Source organism: Lithobates pipiens, unplaced genomic scaffold (assembly GCF_037356315.1).
Source record: "Lithobates pipiens isolate NorthernLeopardFrog02 unplaced genomic scaffold, aLitPip1_a1.2 Scaffold_18, whole genome shotgun sequence".
NCBI lineage: Eukaryota > Metazoa > Chordata > Amphibia > Anura > Ranidae > Lithobates > Lithobates pipiens.
Genome location: NW_027507758.1, coordinates 645,146,490 through 645,163,980, shown reverse-complemented (window position 1 = coordinate 645,163,980; position 17,491 = coordinate 645,146,490). Strand labels below are relative to the sequence as shown.

General features: G+C 46.4%; 2 protein-coding genes across 2 annotated transcripts in view; both read left to right on the top strand.

The window, feature by feature from the left end:
- Window positions 1–17,491, top strand: part of LOC143989930 (uncharacterized) — a 127,425-nt gene that overhangs the window by 60,321 nt on the left and 49,613 nt on the right. The window lies entirely within an intron of this gene.
- The window catches only part of LOC143989722 (uncharacterized), a 35,253-nt gene continuing 20,922 nt past the window's right edge, over window positions 3,161–17,491 (top strand). The window contains exon 1 of the mRNA XM_077489995.1: window positions 3,161–3,231. The gene's annotated coding sequence lies outside the window, so the exon portion shown is untranslated. The remainder of the gene's footprint in view (window positions 3,232–17,491) is intronic.

Genomic DNA, 17,491 nt, shown 5'->3' with positions numbered 1-17,491 from the left:
TAATTACATGCCCCTGTTAAACAGGGGCTGAAAATGTGGGCCTTAGGCACTGGTGCTGGTGCCAAGACACTGCAACCTCTCCCAGATACTCTAGTTGGAGTGCAGGAATGATCCCTGCTGCAAAGAATTTAATCAAAAATTGTAATTAAATGCCCCTGTTATAGTGCAGGTTTCAGAGAGGACAGAAGGTCTAGTTTGGTTGGCAATCCCAGCCGATGAGGAGCAAGGAGAGGTCCGCTTTGTTCTTTGGTGTGGGTCTTTAAGGTATGCTTGCCAACGAGCTGCATCGCAGGTCAACATATGTCTGGTCAAGCATGTGGTGCCCAAGTGGCTGATGTCTTGTCCATTCACGATACGCTTGAGACATATGTTGCAAATAGCAGCGGTGCAATCTGAATCACTCGTCTCACAAAAGGCCCACACCAAAGAACTTTTGGAATAATGCGCAGAGGCATTGCCCTGCACAGACAGAGCTCTGCGGTATGATTCAGTCGGTGTGCTGCCCCTAAGCTTGCCCCCGGAGGGCATCCTGCCTCATTGGAGATGTGTCTCCTCCTCCTCCTCTCTCCTATCAGGCACCTATGTGGAGTCAGTGACCTCATCATCCCCTCCCTCCTCATCACTGGAGCAAACCTGGTAGTATGCTGCAGCTGGTGGAACATGACTGCCAGATTGCAGTCCTTCTAGAGCATCCCCTCTCTCTGCGCTCACGGCTTCCTATAGCTGGGTATCATCATCAGAGCCTTCAAAACTCTGGGCATCCTCCTGGAGCATGTACCCAACACTGTACTCAAACAGTTTGGGGGACTCCTCAGGAGAACATGGTGGGTCTACGGAAGGAGTAACTGATGATGACATTGAGAGGAGGGAAGAGGACGCATTGGCAGTTGCTTTGCTAGTACCCTGAGCCTGGGTGAGAGAGGATGAGGAGGGCTTGGTCATCCACTCTACCAAGTCTTTGGCATGATGCGGCTCAACACCTCCAGTTGCCAAAAATAAGGACAAGCGTCTCCCATGGCCATGTGCTGATGATGATGCACCGCGTCCATGACCAGCCCTGTTGTCTCTAGACACAGAGCCTGCTTACCCTCTTTTATTGGCTCGTGCCTGTCTACCTCTCCTTGTTGGCCTTCCAGACATGGTAATGGCCTGCAGGGAGGTGGGAAAACCAGCAATTGGGTAGCTTTAGGTGCACACTGAGCAGATGACACAGTACACCGACTGTAATTACTGCAGCTTCAGGTGTATACTGTGCAGGAGGCACACAACACCCACTTTAACTGCTGCAGATGCCTGTATTACAAAACACCAGCAATAAGGGGTATATTCAGGTGTATACTGTGCTGGAGGCACACAACATCCACTTTAACTGCTGCAGATGGCTGTATTACAGAACACCAGTAATAAAGGGTAGCTTCAGGTGTATACTGTGCTGGAGGCACACAACACCCACTTTAACTGCTACAGATGGCTGTATTACAGAACACCAGTAATAAGGAATATCTTCAGGTGTATATTGTGCTGGAGGCACACAACACCCACTCTAACTGCTGCAGATGCCTGTATTACAGAACACCAGTAATAAAGGGTATCTTCAGATGTATACTGTGCTGGAGGCACACAACAGCCACTTTAACTGCTGCAGATGCCTATATTACAGAACACCAGTAATAAAGGGTATCTTCAGGTGTATATTGTGCTGGAGGCACACAATGCCCACTTTAACTGCTGCAGATGCCTGTATTACAGAACACCAGTAATAAAGGGTATCTTCAGGTGCATACTGTGCTGGAGGCACACAACAGCCACTTTAACTGCTGCAGATGTCTGTATTACAGAACACCAGCAATAAAGGGTATCTTCAGGTGTATACTGTGCTGGAGGCCCACAACACCCACTTTAACAGCGCTAGCTTCACAAGAAAACAAGACACTGTCCCTGCCTATCCTGCTCTTTCCCTGACCGCCGCAACACACTACACAAGGCCGCCGCGCCGTGTACTAAACCCCCTGAGCTATAATTATGGCTCTCCTTGCTGCTGGCGCTGTGATTGGTCAAGCATGCGGGGTCACAGTGCATGCTTGGCCAATCATGAGCCAGCAATGCACTGCGATGGAGCAGTGCATTGTCGGCCGTGAGTGCCACAAGAATATGGTGTGAACGGCCCACAGAGTTCTGGCTTCGCCGAACGGGGCAAACAGGCGGTGTTTCGAGTCGAACACCGAGCTCATCCCTAATGTTGAGCTATTTTGAGGGGACAGGAAATTTATATTGGCATACAAGCTGTACACTCACTACTTTACATTGTAGACAAGTGTCATTTCTTGAGTGTTGTCACATGAAAAGATAGAAGAAAAGATTTACAAAAATGTGAGGGGTGTACTCACTTTTGTGAGATACTGTAAGTGTTCCTACATAGTACATGGTATATATTAAAAATGTAATAAATGTAGCCCAAACTTGCATATAGACATGATTGATTGCACACATGTTATTATAAAAGAATCAATTCAAAATTCCTGTTTATTGTAGTCTCATAGTAGACACATAATAGCTGGATAACTTCCACTCATCAGGAGCAAATGTGATATAGTTATGTCTGTAATGAAATATAAATGCCAAATAGTATAGTAAATAAAATAATAGGATTATTGTTGTTTTAGTTACAACATGCGTAGAACTTTCTATTAATGCATTGTCACAGCTACTATGTGTCTACTATGAGACTACCTTGAAGAATTTTGAATCAATTTTACATCATGTGTGCGATCAGTCATGTCTGTATGCAAGTTTGGGTTACATTTAATACATTTTTAATATATATCATGTACTATGTAGGAACACTTATGTGTGTGTGTGTATATGTATTTACGGTATTTTGTTATTTATTATATGTAATTTATTGTCCCACATGCATCCATGTGCACCATTAAATAATATACTAGCTGATTTAGTTGGTTCTGGGGGTGTGCTTCACACAAAGTCCCAACATTCCGCTTCCCCCCTTACTCTTCTGTTTATACTTTTTTTTTTTAACTTAGCCCTGAGATGAGGTTTCCCGGTGCTGCAGTTCCTCTGAACGCCACAAGATGGTGATCTTACTGCTACCCAGACAGGAAGTCTCTATGGAATACAGACAGGAAGTGATGTCAGGTACGCACAGGAAGTTCCGGGTGAGAGGTAAGTCAGGAGGAAGTAGAGAAGACGTTGCTGGAAGACGCAGCAGAGGAGGTAATAAGATCTTATTTTCTATTTACACCCAGTAACCCACCGTCATGTCCGTCCTCTTCCTCCATAGCAAGGATGAGCTCTGGAGTGTTCGCACAGCCCACGTGCAGAGCCCGCCAGGAAGTCGGCACTGCGCTAATCACAGGCAGTCAGACATTGGGCCGATATGTAGCTGCAGAGATCAGGAAATGTCTCGCTGCCTGTGATTAGCGCTCCGCAGCGCCGACTTCCTGGCGGGCTCTGCACGTGGGCTGTGTGAACACGCCGGAGCTCATCCCCACTCCATAGTCACTGTGCCGTCTTTTATCTCCAGCAGATGGTGATACACACATATATAATGTGGGAACCTAGATTAACCCCTATATATAGTCAGTGCAGAACACATAGGCGTCATTAAGGGGGGGGCTATTGAGTCTGGAGCCCCGAATGCGGGGACAATAGCCCCCAGTGTCTAAGCGCCGGGTCCAGCAGTGAAGAGAAAGGGAGAGAAAAAAGGACAGATAGCAGCGGCGGCAGCGGCAGTTTACCTGTGTCATTCGGCACAATGGCTTCATTTGACGGGCGCGGTGGCTTCATTTGAGGGTCGCGGTGGCTTAATTTGAGAGTCACAGTGGCTTCATTTGACGGGCGCAGTGGCTTCATTTGTGGGTCGCAGTGGCTTCATTTGAGGGTCGCGGTGGCTTCATTTGAGGGGAGAAGTGGCTTCATTTGACGAGCGCGGTGGCTTCATTTGACGGGGCATTTATTTTAATTTATTTCTACAGAGCCTGCAGAGCATTGCACCCAGTTGTATTTTCTCTGGGTGGGGAAACGCAGCCACATTTTATATTGTACGCCCCTATACACCAGGGGTGCCCAACCAGTGGCCCGCGGAGCCCTCTGATGTGGCCCGTGACCTCCTTCTGTAGGATGGCAGATTGGCAAGCCCAGATCATGGGTTGCAGACCCGCCATCCCAGAGCATCTGTGTTGTTAATGAAGCCGGCAAAGCAAGCAGCTGTGGAGCAGAGCTGTATAAGCTGATGCTTCCTGTATGGCGCCGTCACTTGCCACAGGCGGAGTGATACCAAATGCAATCTGCCGGGGACAGCAACAGCGGGCGATACCTGAATGGAAGACGGTTATTAAAGGTCAGTTTATTACTAAAATTGCAATGTATATAAGGGCATATCTGTGCTGTGGTTACTGGGCTGCTTTCAAACTGATCCCCAGGTGCAGTGCACCTTCATGGGTACCTGCACTGAGGCACAGACTTCTGTTATTACCGGCACTTTTGGTGAGCTCTCAGAAAGTGCATCACCCCTGCAATATATAATAGAAGTATAAGGCAAAGTGTAGCTAACCCGCAGGAAAGACACAGGTGTACTGCATTGCATTAGTATGAAAGGCCCCTTTCACACAATTGGTCCAACTCAATCAAACCCTCCATTTACCTCTATGTAACGGCAGATGTAAACAGATTTGTGTCCTTTTACACCTGCCTACCTCCAATCTGATTGGCAAAAAACAAACAAAAAAAAACAGAAGGGGATCAATCCCCTTCCGTTAGGGCGGATCAGATCGGAGGACCCATAGAGTAGAGTGGGCTGTGTCCGTGTCCACTCTGCATGGACCTGTCATCCGACTGCTCTGCTCATTGTGGCCCGTGAAAGGTTACCAAGTCGCCTCCATTCAGTGTCCTCCACCCCTCTCTGCCAATCCCCCATAGGCTGTTATTTGGTGTCCTCCACCCCTCTCTCCTAATCCCCCCACTGGCTGCCATTCAGTGTCCTCCACCCCTCTCTGCCAATCCCTCTACTGGCCTCCATTCAGTGTCCTCCACCCCTCTCTCCTAATCCCCCCCCACTGGTCTCAATTCAGTGTTCTCCACCCCTCTCTCCCAATCCCTCTACTGGCCTCCATTCAGTGTCCTCCACCCCTCTCTCCCAATCCCTCTACTGGCCTCCATTCAGTGTTCTCCACCCCTCTCTCCTAATCCCTCCACTGGTCTCAATTCAGTGTTCTCCACCCCTCTCTCCCAATCCCTCTACTGGCCTCCATTCAGTGTCCTCCACCCCTCTCTCCCAATCCCCCCCCCCCCCCACTGGCCTCAATTCAGTGTTCTCCACCCCTCTCTCCCAATCCCTCCACTGGCTGCCATTCAGTGTTCTCCAGTCCTCTCTCCCAATCCCTCCACTGGCCTCCACCCCTCTCTACCAATCCCTCCACTGGTCTCCATTCAGTGTCCTCCACCCCTCTCTCCTAATCTCTCCACTGGTCTCCATTCAGTGTCCTCCACCCCTCTCTCCTAATCTCTCCACTGACCTCCATTCAGTGTCCTTCACCCCTCTCTGCCAATCCCTCCACTGACCTCCATTCAGTGTCCTTCACCCCTCTCTGCCAATCCCTCCACTGACCTCCATTCAGTGTCCTCCACCCCTCTCTACCAATCCCTCTATTGGTTTCCACTCACCCAATGAGTTAAATTCAAACTACTAACAATAACTCACAAAGCCATCCACAACTCACATCCCACCTACATCACTAACCTGGTCTCAAAATACCAAGCAAATTGTTCTCCTTGTTCCTCCCAAGACCTCCTGCTCTCTAGCTCCCTTGTAACCTCCTCCCATGCTCTCCTCCAGGACTTTTCCTGAGGCTCTTGTATCCTATGAAACTCCCAACCCCAATCTGTCCGACTTTCGCCTGCTCTGTTTGCTTTTAGACGATCCCTGGAAACTAATTTCTGCAGAGAAGCCTACCCTACCCCCACCTAACACCTGTACTTGTATTTTCTCCACTGTTATTACTTTTTCTTTTTATTTCAATCGTTTTTATTTAAATTTAGTAAAGCTAGATCAGGCGATGGTAGTATGGTTGATCCTGTAATTTGTGAAAGGACCAAGAAGACTTCCTGCCAGTTTTTTGTTAATTGTGTGCATCCCCATAGGGTGTGGATTAAAGATCCCTTTGATCCGGATTTCCTCCGGCACTCGGGAGATGTTTGATGGTTAAATGTAGCTATTTTATCTGGGGTTAAGTACCTCCATTTGAATGATGTTTTGCGTGAGTTCCCACAGTGCTGTGCATTTTGTGGCATCATATGTGGATTTGAGAGCCCTCTGCCATTCGGACCCCGAGTATGATCTGCCTGGTCAAAGGCCAGGGAGTGGTGGAATTGTTTTTTTTTTCCTGTAGAATGTTATAAAATAGGTTAGAATAGGAACCTCCCCCAAAGGTCAGGAGGCGTGTCCCCAGAGGTCAAAGGTCAAGTGTCAGGCTGACCCACCCCCAGCAAAGTGTTCCGCCTACCCCAACTAAGTCGGGGCATGAAAAAGTCAGGAAATACCTTTATTTCCAGGGACGTAGGGGCGAATAAAATGTGATAACCTGCGTGGGGATAGAGATTAGTAGTTGTGGGTTGTTTTTGAGACAGTGTGCGATTTGTAGATATTGGGAGTGTGATTATGGGTCTAGATTTAGCTCTGTTTTAAGGTTTTGGAAAGGTTTGATCTTATCGTTGTGCAGTAGTTTATTTAGGGGTAGGGGGTCTTGTTTGGACTATTTATGTGTGTGGAGTTCAGGGATGAGCGAGTTGAGGACACCAAGACCCCCTGGACACCACCCACCATCTTTGGGCAGACCATCTCCCCAAAGACTAAGGTCAAGAGTCTCGGGGTCATCTTTGACTCACAAATGTCAATGGATGCACAAATAGGAGCATTAGTCAGTGGTTCTCACCATCTGCTACGCCTGCTACGTAGACTCATCCCTTTTATCCAAAAGAATGACAAAGCAGTGGTAGTTGGAACAGTCATTAACTCACAACTTGACTACGCAAACTCACTGTACATAGGATTACCCCAATATCAACTTGTGTGATTACAACTTATTCAAAACACGGCGGCAAGGCTGATAACAGGGAAAAAACCCCGGGAACCTACACTGGCTAACCGTAAAGAATCGGATCACATTCAAGACCCTCTGCCTCACCCACAAATGCGTGCAAGAAGATGCTCCTCAGTACATAATTGAGAAAATAAAACACTACACACCAACCTGCAGTCTTCGATCATCTAACAAAAACCTCCTCCTCGTTCCCAAATCTCGGTACAAATCAAAGGGGAACGGAGATTCCCTGTCCAAAGACCACGGCTATGGAACGCGCTACCAACCAACATCCTCCTGGAAGAAAACCACCAGGCCTTTAGGAAAAAACTCAAGACCTTCCTCTTCTAGAAGTTGGACAACTAAGCTCTTCACAGCGCCTTGAGGCGATTCACGCTATACAAATATTTCACTCACTCACTCACAGATAGGGGTAGTTGTTGGAGTGCTCCTCCAGGTGGTGGATGTGAGTTTACACCACGCCCTGACTGTGACCGTCATGGTTAATGGGAGGAATTTGGGGGGATTTGTTTTTGGATGTATGTGTCACGTACCTGGTTAGAGAGCCCCAACGTGCAGGGAGCGGCGCCTCGTGAACCTCCGGCTCTCGAGCCCCTGGTAATGGAGACAGGGGTTCAGGAGCCCGAAGGACACAAGTGCCTAGCCGGATAACAGATAGCGGGTACAGCCGGAACAGATGGTAACTGGAGCGGCAGGTGCAACCGGTGCTGGATGTCGGTCAAGGACTGCTGAACAGCTGGCACGAGTGGACCGGCAAGGTGGCAGAGGCAACGGGTGCCGGACTTCGGGCAGGCGGGCGTAGTCAATCAGGCTGGGTCGGCAACAATCTGGCAGCGGAGGTACAGAAGCGGAAGGCAGAGGCGTGGTCAGTCAGGCTGGGTCGGCAACTATCTGGCAGCGGAGGTACAGAAGCGGAAGGCAGAGTCGTAGTCAATCAGGCAAAGGTCAAGGGCAGGCGGAATACAGGCAGAGTCCAGGAACAGGTCGGGTATAATATCAGGAACACGATCACAAACAAACGGCAGAAGTCTCAGGAACGCTGTAGACCGAACAGCGCCGAGGAGCAGGAGCTGTGGCCTTAAATAGTCTATTGGGCACCAGGATTGGTCGTACGGCCCGTTTGCGTACCCCCGCAGGTGACCGTGGTTACGCTCGTGACCCCACGCACGTCCGTACGGTGCGAACGCCCGCTTGTGTCGACGCGCACCTGCGAACGTCTGTTGGAACCTGCGTGCATCCGCGCGTGTTCGTTCGCGTCAACCCGCGTCCGAGGGCGTCGGAGATCCCTTCGTACAGGAACCCTGCAGGTACGTCCCTTCTGTACGATCGGGGTAGCGGAACGACCGTGACATTGCCCCCCCCCAAAGGGCAACCTCCGGATGCCCAACTGTGTCATTCTATCAGGATGGGCCCTCTTGAAGGCTTGGACTAGTTTTGCAGCATGCAGGTTGGACTCTGGTTCCCACGAGTTCTCCTCAGGGCCATAGCCCTTCCACTTAACCAAGAACTGGATCTGGTTCTGTCTCTTCCTGCAGTCCAGGATGGACTCGACCTCGTACTCCAGTTCTCCATCAATTGTTACGGGCTCAGGAGGGTTGGTATTCCGGTCAACAAAGGGATCAGGAACCGCAGGCTTCAGTAGCGAGACATGAAAGACCGGGTGTATCCTAAACGACTCCGGGAGTTTCAGCTCGACGGCCACGTCATTTAGTTTCCTTATGATGGGAAATGGACCCACAAACCTCGGGCCCAGCTTCTTAGATGGGCAGGCTAGCTTCAAATTTAGTGTAGACAACCAGACCTGGTCCCCGACCTGGAGGTCAAGTTCCCCTCTTCTCCTCTTGTCAAAGGCCTCTTTATAGCATTTCTGGGTCTTCGCCAGGGTCTCTTGAAGAAACTTGTTATTGTTTAAAAAAAAATTAAGGTCCTCCAGGACTGCAGGTACAGAACATTCGGGGAGACTACCGGACAAAAAGGACGGATGGAAACCAAAATTTGCGAAAAATGGTGACTGTTTAGTGGCAGAATGAGTAGAATTATTATAAGCAAACTCTGCAAGCGGTAAAAGTGATGCCCAATCATCCTGAGAGAAGGAGGAGAAACAACGTAGATATTGCTCCAACGTCTGATTGGTTCGCTCGGTCTGGCCATTGGTTTGGGGGTGATAGGCCGAGGAGAGACGAAGCTCAATCTTCAGCGCTTCACAGAGAGCTTTCCAGAACCTGGACGTAAATTGTACTCCTCTGTCAGAGGTAATGTCAGCAGGAACACCGTGGAGTCTTATTACTTCCTTAATAAAGGCCCTGGCCGTTTCTGTGGCCGACGGGGTCCCCCTCATCGGTATGAAGTGGGCCATCTTGGTAAACCTGTCTACCACTACCAGGATAGAGGAGAAGCCTTCAGAGAGGGGCAAATCCACTATAAAGTCCATAGATATCATCTTCCATGGTCTGTCCGGGATGGGTAATGGTCTCAACAAGCCCCAAGCCCCTAATTTGCTACCTTTATTCCTGATGCAGGTGGTGCATGCCTCCACATATTCCCTGCAATGCTTCTTCATCTGGGGCCACCAGAACGTGCGCTGGAGCAAGTCCGTGGTCTTGAACACCCCAAAATGACCGGCCAGTGGATGGTCGTGACAGGAACTGAGGACCGCCGTACGTATCTCTTGGGGGACGAAGATTCTGTCCTGATACCAGAGAAGTCCGTCCTTGGAGGTTAAAGAGATGTCTGGTGGGATGGCTGGATCGCTGGAAGCCTGTTTAATTTGGGATAGGAGGCCTTCCTGGAGCAGAAGAAAGTTTCCTGGGGGCAGGATGGTGTCGGGGGTAGGAGGTTCCACAGCTTCGTTGTACATCCGGGAAAGAGCATCAGGCTTCACATTCTTTGACCCGGGTCGGTATGTGATGTGGAACACAAATCTGGAAAAGAAAAGTGCCCACCGGGCCTGCCGAGGTTTCAGTCGCTTGGCTGCTTTCAAATATTCGAGATTTTTGTGGTCGGTGTAGACCAGGATTGGATGAGAGGCGCCTTCAAGGAGATAGCGCCATTCCTCCAATGCTGCCTTGATTGCTAGGAGCTCCCGGTCACCGACATCATAATTGCGCTCGGCTTCCGAGAGTTTGCAGGAGAAGAAAGCCACCGGGTACAGGAGTGACTTAGGTCCCTGTCTCTGGGAAAGTACTGCCCCAACGGCCACTTCCGAAGCATCCACCTCCAGGATATAAGGCAGCGAAGCGTCGGGGTGTTTGAGGATTGAGGCAGAGATAAACAGGTTCTTTAGGGTTTCGAAGGCCTCCTGAGCCCTAGGGGTCCACTGGAATTTCTGGTTCTGTTTGGTCAGTTCAGTGATGGGGGAAATAATGGAAGAAAATCCCCTGATGAACTTCCTGTAAAAGTTCGCGAATCCCACTGAAATGGATATTTTGATGATAGGCAACTCCTATCCTCATATTGATTAGTGGTTCCAAATTAATAACTACTGCAGTAGGGAACAGACACAAAAGATACGCTCAGCATCTTTCCAAATAACCGTTCTCCTTTATTATGACGCATTTGAAGGCTTTTATACACATGATTACGTAGGTATCACATTAATATTACAATTGTACATTTATGGTAACAAGGGGCGTTACATAGGCCGGATTATTCTAATCAGAACTCGAAAGAATGCAAAACATGTACTGAAAACATTATTAGTGCCGTGTGCACAGTGAGGGCATTGTGCAATACACATAAAATAGAATACAATTATATACAGAACCTACAAATTTCCATTACAGTCTCCTCTCTTTTGATCAATATTTTGATCACTAACCATACCTGCTATCACCTTTAACCTGGAACCTCCACACGCTTAGGTGGAGGTAGTCCTGGCCAAAGAGGCAAAAACTCCATTGTGGAGAAAATAATAGCTGAGCAGCTTTTTTCATTACAAAACGACTTTTCACTGTGAAAAACAAATACATATTTACAGAGTACTGGCTGTACACTCCTGTGGCCAGAATGGCCTTCTAGCTTAATTGCTGGTATGCTGACTTATCAGCATATGTAAACACAGATGATTCTACATAAAATGGAGGTACAAAGACAAATATGACTTCAACATGGCTAAACTACTTTTCAAATATATATATCCCTTACAATTAAAGTAATTGAATCAAAAATTGCCCTAGACTGTGATCGCAAGAAGGAAACAAATCAAACACAGAGATATCTTTCATTTAGTCATTTTTGCAGTGTCTGGTGTAGATCCAGGTCACTTTTCCTTCAAGTTTTGCAAAACTGTACATGAAATAGATGCTGTATTGAGTCTCCAAACATCTCCTTATATATAAATGTCTCTTAACAATCCACAAGTCAACTGGCTTTAGTTTTAGATCCTTCCAAACTTTTAGGATCTGGAATTGGGGAGAAAACACATAAATGAGTTTGTCAAAAACCTTAAAAAATCAGCAACATTCTCTGTGAGATCCGAATGGAGGACTTCAGCTGCTGAGACATAATATAACAAGTGAGTAACACACTCCCAAACCAAATCCCATAGGGAGAGAGTCCAACATCCACCTATGGGCTTTGATAAAATATAATAAAACATTCAGGCAAAAGTTTTCTAGTTTCTTACTCTACTTTGTCCGCTACATTGTAGACAGTAGGGGGTGTAAAAATAAAACCTCAAAACTTCTAGTAAGGACTCTCCTATAAAAATGATTTCTTCTGTTACTCTCTGTAGATTCTGCACTCTGTACTTAAAAACTACTTCTGATAACACTTTTTTACTGTGGCCTTTGCAATAGCATTTGCCACTGGACATCCATAAAACATGTCCATACAAACAAAATACATACTCGTAACATCCTGACTTGGGCATTTGGATATATCTTTTTGTTATCTCTGGAAGGGATGTTCAGCTTTTGGTAACACCTTTGGTAACAGGTAAAACAAGAAGTGATATGTTATAAAAACAACTATGGAGAACCCTGGCTCTATCCCATGCTCATTTACTAAGGCAGCCATAACTACTTGTGACTGATGACACGGTCCATGTGTCAAGGTGAAGGGAAAAGAGTGTCTGGCAGACATAAATGATCACCTTTTCCAAAGTCCTGTTTCGTAAGAAGTTGCCCTCTGTGGACCACTTGTGCTTCTCGTTCTGGGGTCCTTAAAGTTGAATTATTAATCCCAGCTATACTGGGCCAGAACTAGGGTGGAATCTGTGAGTTGCGCAGACCCAGCAAGTGTCCAGGGCTGTAAATGTAGCATCCTTAGAGTCGCCTGGTCTGCTTCCATATGTGAGTTTTACTGTTAGTATGGCTACCTCAGCAGGAACCTGGAAGGCTGAAAACAGCCGATCAAATTAACTTGGCCTGCTTGATTGGTTTACCTGCCGAAGTAAAAACAAACTTCTGGCCCTTCAAATGGAACCAAAAGCTCTCTATATCTTGACTATCTATATAAATATATACTCTTTTTATAGCTCACAGGCTTTTCTAAAACATGGAGCTCTGCTTCTTGAGCTGGGGAAAAAGGATCCAATGACTCTGAATACAGGGAATCCTTCTGGGTGATAAACTTCATCCTCGGTATAAAACCAGGAATAACACTACAAAAAAGTAAATACTCGGGTCTTCAGGGAGTGTGTCCTGCACTGGGCTCACAGCAGCTGATTCCCACGTCATCAATTTAACACATGTGTTTTTCTTTGTTTCCAGCCTCCTCCAATAGAGGCAATAAGGTGGCTGAATTCAAATGTACACATTTTTCATTGTTAGATTTGTACATAAACACACAAACCAAATTCATATTTTGAACCTTTCATTAGGCAAACACTTAGCTATATATTTGCTGTGCAGAATGTCGGACTATTAAAGATTAAATATTCAACCAAACTAATATCTGTAACTTTGTCTAATCGCAACTTTGCATAAAGCTACAACTCTGATACATCGGAGTGAACCCTTGATTACTGGGTCCAGCTTGCATAAATATAACAATGGCTTGTTTTCTATCATGCTGTTTGTGTAAGAACTCCAGTTTCATGTTTCAAAAAGACAACTTTTTCCTAGCAATATTATAATAAATGATAAGAATACCCTGCAGTCATGCAGAGATGTCCATAAATCCAAAATATTCTTCTACTTATACCCACTGCACTTACAAGGAAAAGGGGCACATCATTTCACAATCCACACATTCTGCTTTGGATTTCAAAAATAAAAATACATAAAAACAAAAGGACCAACCATATGTATGACGGACCAAAAAGCACTCGGCCATCAAAAACTATAAACCAACTGGCTGCAGGCAGCAGCTATCCTAACAGAGTGTGTGGACTTGATGTGATGGGTCTGTTATATTTACATGTTATTATTACTCTCACATCATGGACCGCACATTAAGTTATTATCAGACTTTAAGATTTAATTTCTGTAGAAAAACTTCCTTATGTATCCCATTCATCTTGGCTTTGTTAAACATTATTGCAGCTGTATTCAAATTAACAACCTCATCTTAATCTTTTTTTTCTCTCCACTCAATAAATGTAAAATTACAAAATTGTTATCTTAATCTAAACTAATTCCATTTTTACCAATTTCCCCATTAACCTGGATTTCATTTCCAACCAAAGGTTGTCTAAACCAGTTTCAATATTTCTATATTTATTAATAAAATTGTTAAACTCATATTAGAAATTAATACTCATATGATAATTTCAATATCACACACTAATATATATGCACAGATAAATGTCCTTAAAGGGGGACATATTACTTAATTTTACTCAATTTCTCTCTCTTTTTTTTTAAATGCACTGTTTCCACTATCAAAAGATATTCAATTAGTGTAAGACATGGTTAAATGTAACCTTGATTTTACCATGTCTGGAAAACAGATTGAAAAATAATTGTGATCACATTGTTTATCATTAGATTCGTTAACCCGGCACATTTTGTTATAAATGTTTTGTCTAAAAAACTGAAATTGGCATGGTGTCCTCCAGCTTATCACCAATCTCTCATGCCAGCTACATTCTTTGAGGAGAGCACAAAGGTGGGGGTCACATCTGCGTACATGACACAAGCGAGCGAACTAAAGGTTCCAGCATTCACAAACATACTCAAATATATCTCTAAAATTGCTTACATTATTCCCATTTGTACACAACACATGCATATCATTCTCTCACTTTCTTTTAACGCTTTTTTAATACTTCCTTGCTTAAATTTCTGCTTTCTTTATTTTGTTCTGATATCCTTTGCATCCAATGTATTGTAATTCCATACTTCACATACTGTACCTTCTATGATCAGACGGGCAGCCATAGTGCTCATCCCATCGTCCCTCTCTGACAACATACAAAGCATTCTGTTTTAACTCTCATTACTGTTACTTGACTTTACTAGTTGTAGTGCCTGACCCCAAATTCATCCCACAACTTAACATCAAAATGTCCCTTTCTGTCTAGTGTTAATGTCACACTTGATCCATCCTGCTCACATAAATAGCTGTTTCTCTAGCTGTATACTCTGCATGATTCTTTGTCCCTGTGGACTTTGGTGGTAACCCAGTTACCCTTTGTGGATCCCTGTCCACTTTAACCATTAATCTAGGGGCTCAGTATAGGCGGAACCGCACCTTCGGTTCATATATAGCGCTCCTCTTGCGCTGGGCATTTTTGAGGGTCTCTTACCCATCATTCCCTTACTTAATTTAATGCCCATAATGACTGGCCAGTCTTCTCTACGTGTGCCTATACCCTCTTGCCTCTAAACTACTTTAACTAGCAGATGTACTACATTATACTCTGTGAACAGCACTATTCTTCTCTTTCTCTATAACACTTTGATGGACAGTAGACAGTGACAACATAACATATAACCACTAATCAATACAGTTCGATTAAGGGGAGTAAAATAGGTACCCTTTGTCCCGAAAATGCCTTACCGATCAAGGAAGTCTGATAACTCAAATGTAAGCAAAAGGCTTACCTCAGCCGGCTGATTATCAGAAATTCCCGGATCGTCTCAAGCTCCTCGTTTCGGATACTCAGGGTCACCTGATAACCCCTGCTGGGCTGGCTTCGCCACCTGAAATGGATATTTTGATGATAGGCAACTCCTATCCTCATATTGATTAGTGGTTCCAAATTAATAACTACTGCAGTAGGGAACAGACACAAAAGATACGCTCAGCATCTTTCCAAATAACCGTTCTCCTTTATTATGACGCATTTGAAGGCTTTTATACACATGATTACGTAGGTATCACATTAATATTACAATTGTACATTTATGGTAACAAGGGGCGTTACATAGGCCGGATTATTCTAATCAGAACTCGAAAGAATGCAAAACATGTACTGAAAACATTATTAGTGCCGTGTGCACAGTGAGGGCATTGTGCAATACACATAAAATAGAATACAATTATATACAGAACCTACAAATTTCCATTACACCACGAAGCGTTGGACCCCTTTCTTATCCGAGGGAGCGGGCCAGTCTACGATGGCTGAAATCTTCTGTGGGTCCATTTCTATGCCGTTTACAGAGATGATCAAGCCCAGGAATTGGATACTTTGCTGTTCAAAAACGCACTTCTCCGGTTTGGCGTAAAGGCCATGGAGGCGGAGACGGGCTAGGACACTCTTCACATGCTCCCGGTGTTCAGCTAAAGAGGAAGAGAAGATCAAGATGTCATCGAGATATATAACAACAAACAAATCAAGATACTCTCTAAAGACATCGTTGACAAAGTGTTGGAAGGTAGCGGGAGCGTTACAAAGTCCAAAGGGCATAACTCGGTACTCGTAATGCCCGAAGCGGGTACGGAAGGCGGTCTTCCATTCGTCGCCTTTACGAATGCGAATGAGGTTGTAAGCACCCCGTAAGTCCAACTTGGAGAACACCTTGGCCGACCCCAGTCTCTGGAATAATTCGGGCACCAACGGTAGCGGGTAACGGTTTTTAATTGTGACCTTGTTGAGTGCTCGGTAGTCCACACAGGGCCGTAAGGAATGGTCTTTCTTCTGAACAAAGAAAATCCCTGCGCCTGCTGGGGAAGTGGATGGTCGTATGAAACCCTTCTTCAGGTTGTCGTCCAGGTAAGTTTTCAAAGCACCCAATTCGGTTTCAGATAAGGGGAAGATCCTCCCGAACGGAATCTCTGCTCCAGGGAGTAGGTCAATAGGACAATCGTATTGTCTGTGGGGAGGTAGAGTCTCTGCGCCCTTTTTGCTGAACACATCTAAAAACTGGTGGTAAGCTTCGGGTACAACCTGTCGGAGCTCGGTGTCTGTCTCCATGCAGAGCAGAGAAGAAGAGGCAGGATCCGTATTGGTGGCTGGGAAGCAGTTTTGATGACAATATGCAGATGGGAATTCTACTTCTCCAGTGAACCAGTTAATCAGAGGGTTGTGGGCCCTCAACCAGGGCATGCCCAGGATCACGGGAAACAGGGGAGATTTGATGATGTCCAGACTCAGGAATTCCTGGTGAGCTCCGGCTATGGTGACAAGAAGCGGGGACGTCTCCTGGGTAACAGGTCCGGATTTAAGGGAGGAGCCGTCGGCCAGAAAGATTGAAAGTCCCTTTACCCGAGGCCGAAGAGGGATGTGGTTTCTCAGGGCAAAAGACAAGTCCATGAAGCCGCTGCAAGCTCCAGAGTCTATGATGGCGTCAACGCTGAGAGTCTCTCCGGAAAACTGTAGGAGAAGAGGTACAACCAGGTGAGAGGTGGTATTGGTGCTGGGCAGAATGGAAGGAGAAGCAGAGGGTGCAAGGAGGCACTTACGTGACTTGGCGGGGCAGGTGCGAACATAATGTCCAGATTCCCCACAATAAAGGCAAAGGTTGCCAGTTCTTCGGCGTTGGCGCTCCTCGGGCGTCAAGGAAGGGCGAAGTAGACCCAGTTGCATAGGCTCCGAAGGATCCAGAGCAGGTGGAGCAGGAAGGACCGGAGGGTTGGGACTTGGAACCCTTGGCATCATCCAGACTGGGCGAGAAGTGGGAGTTGAGCGCTCCAAACGACGCTCTCTCAAACGCCTGTCAATCTGAATCGAGAGGTCGATGAGGGCTTCGAGGGTTTCAGGAATTCCCACGCGAGCCAGTTCATCCTTCAATGCTTCCGAAAGTCCCATGCGGAACTGGTAGCGAAGGGCTGAGTTATTCCACTCGGTGTCGGCACTCCAACGCCTGAACTCGGACACATAGTCTTCTACTGGCCTGCGACCCTGTTGGAGTACATGCAAAGCTGCTTCTGCAGTGGCGGCAAGTTGCGGGTCCTCATACAGTCGGGACATGGCTTGGAAGAAATCGTTCAAAGAGTCCAAAGAGGGGTCCTTTCGTTCGAGGAGACGATGTGCCCAGGCCTGAGGT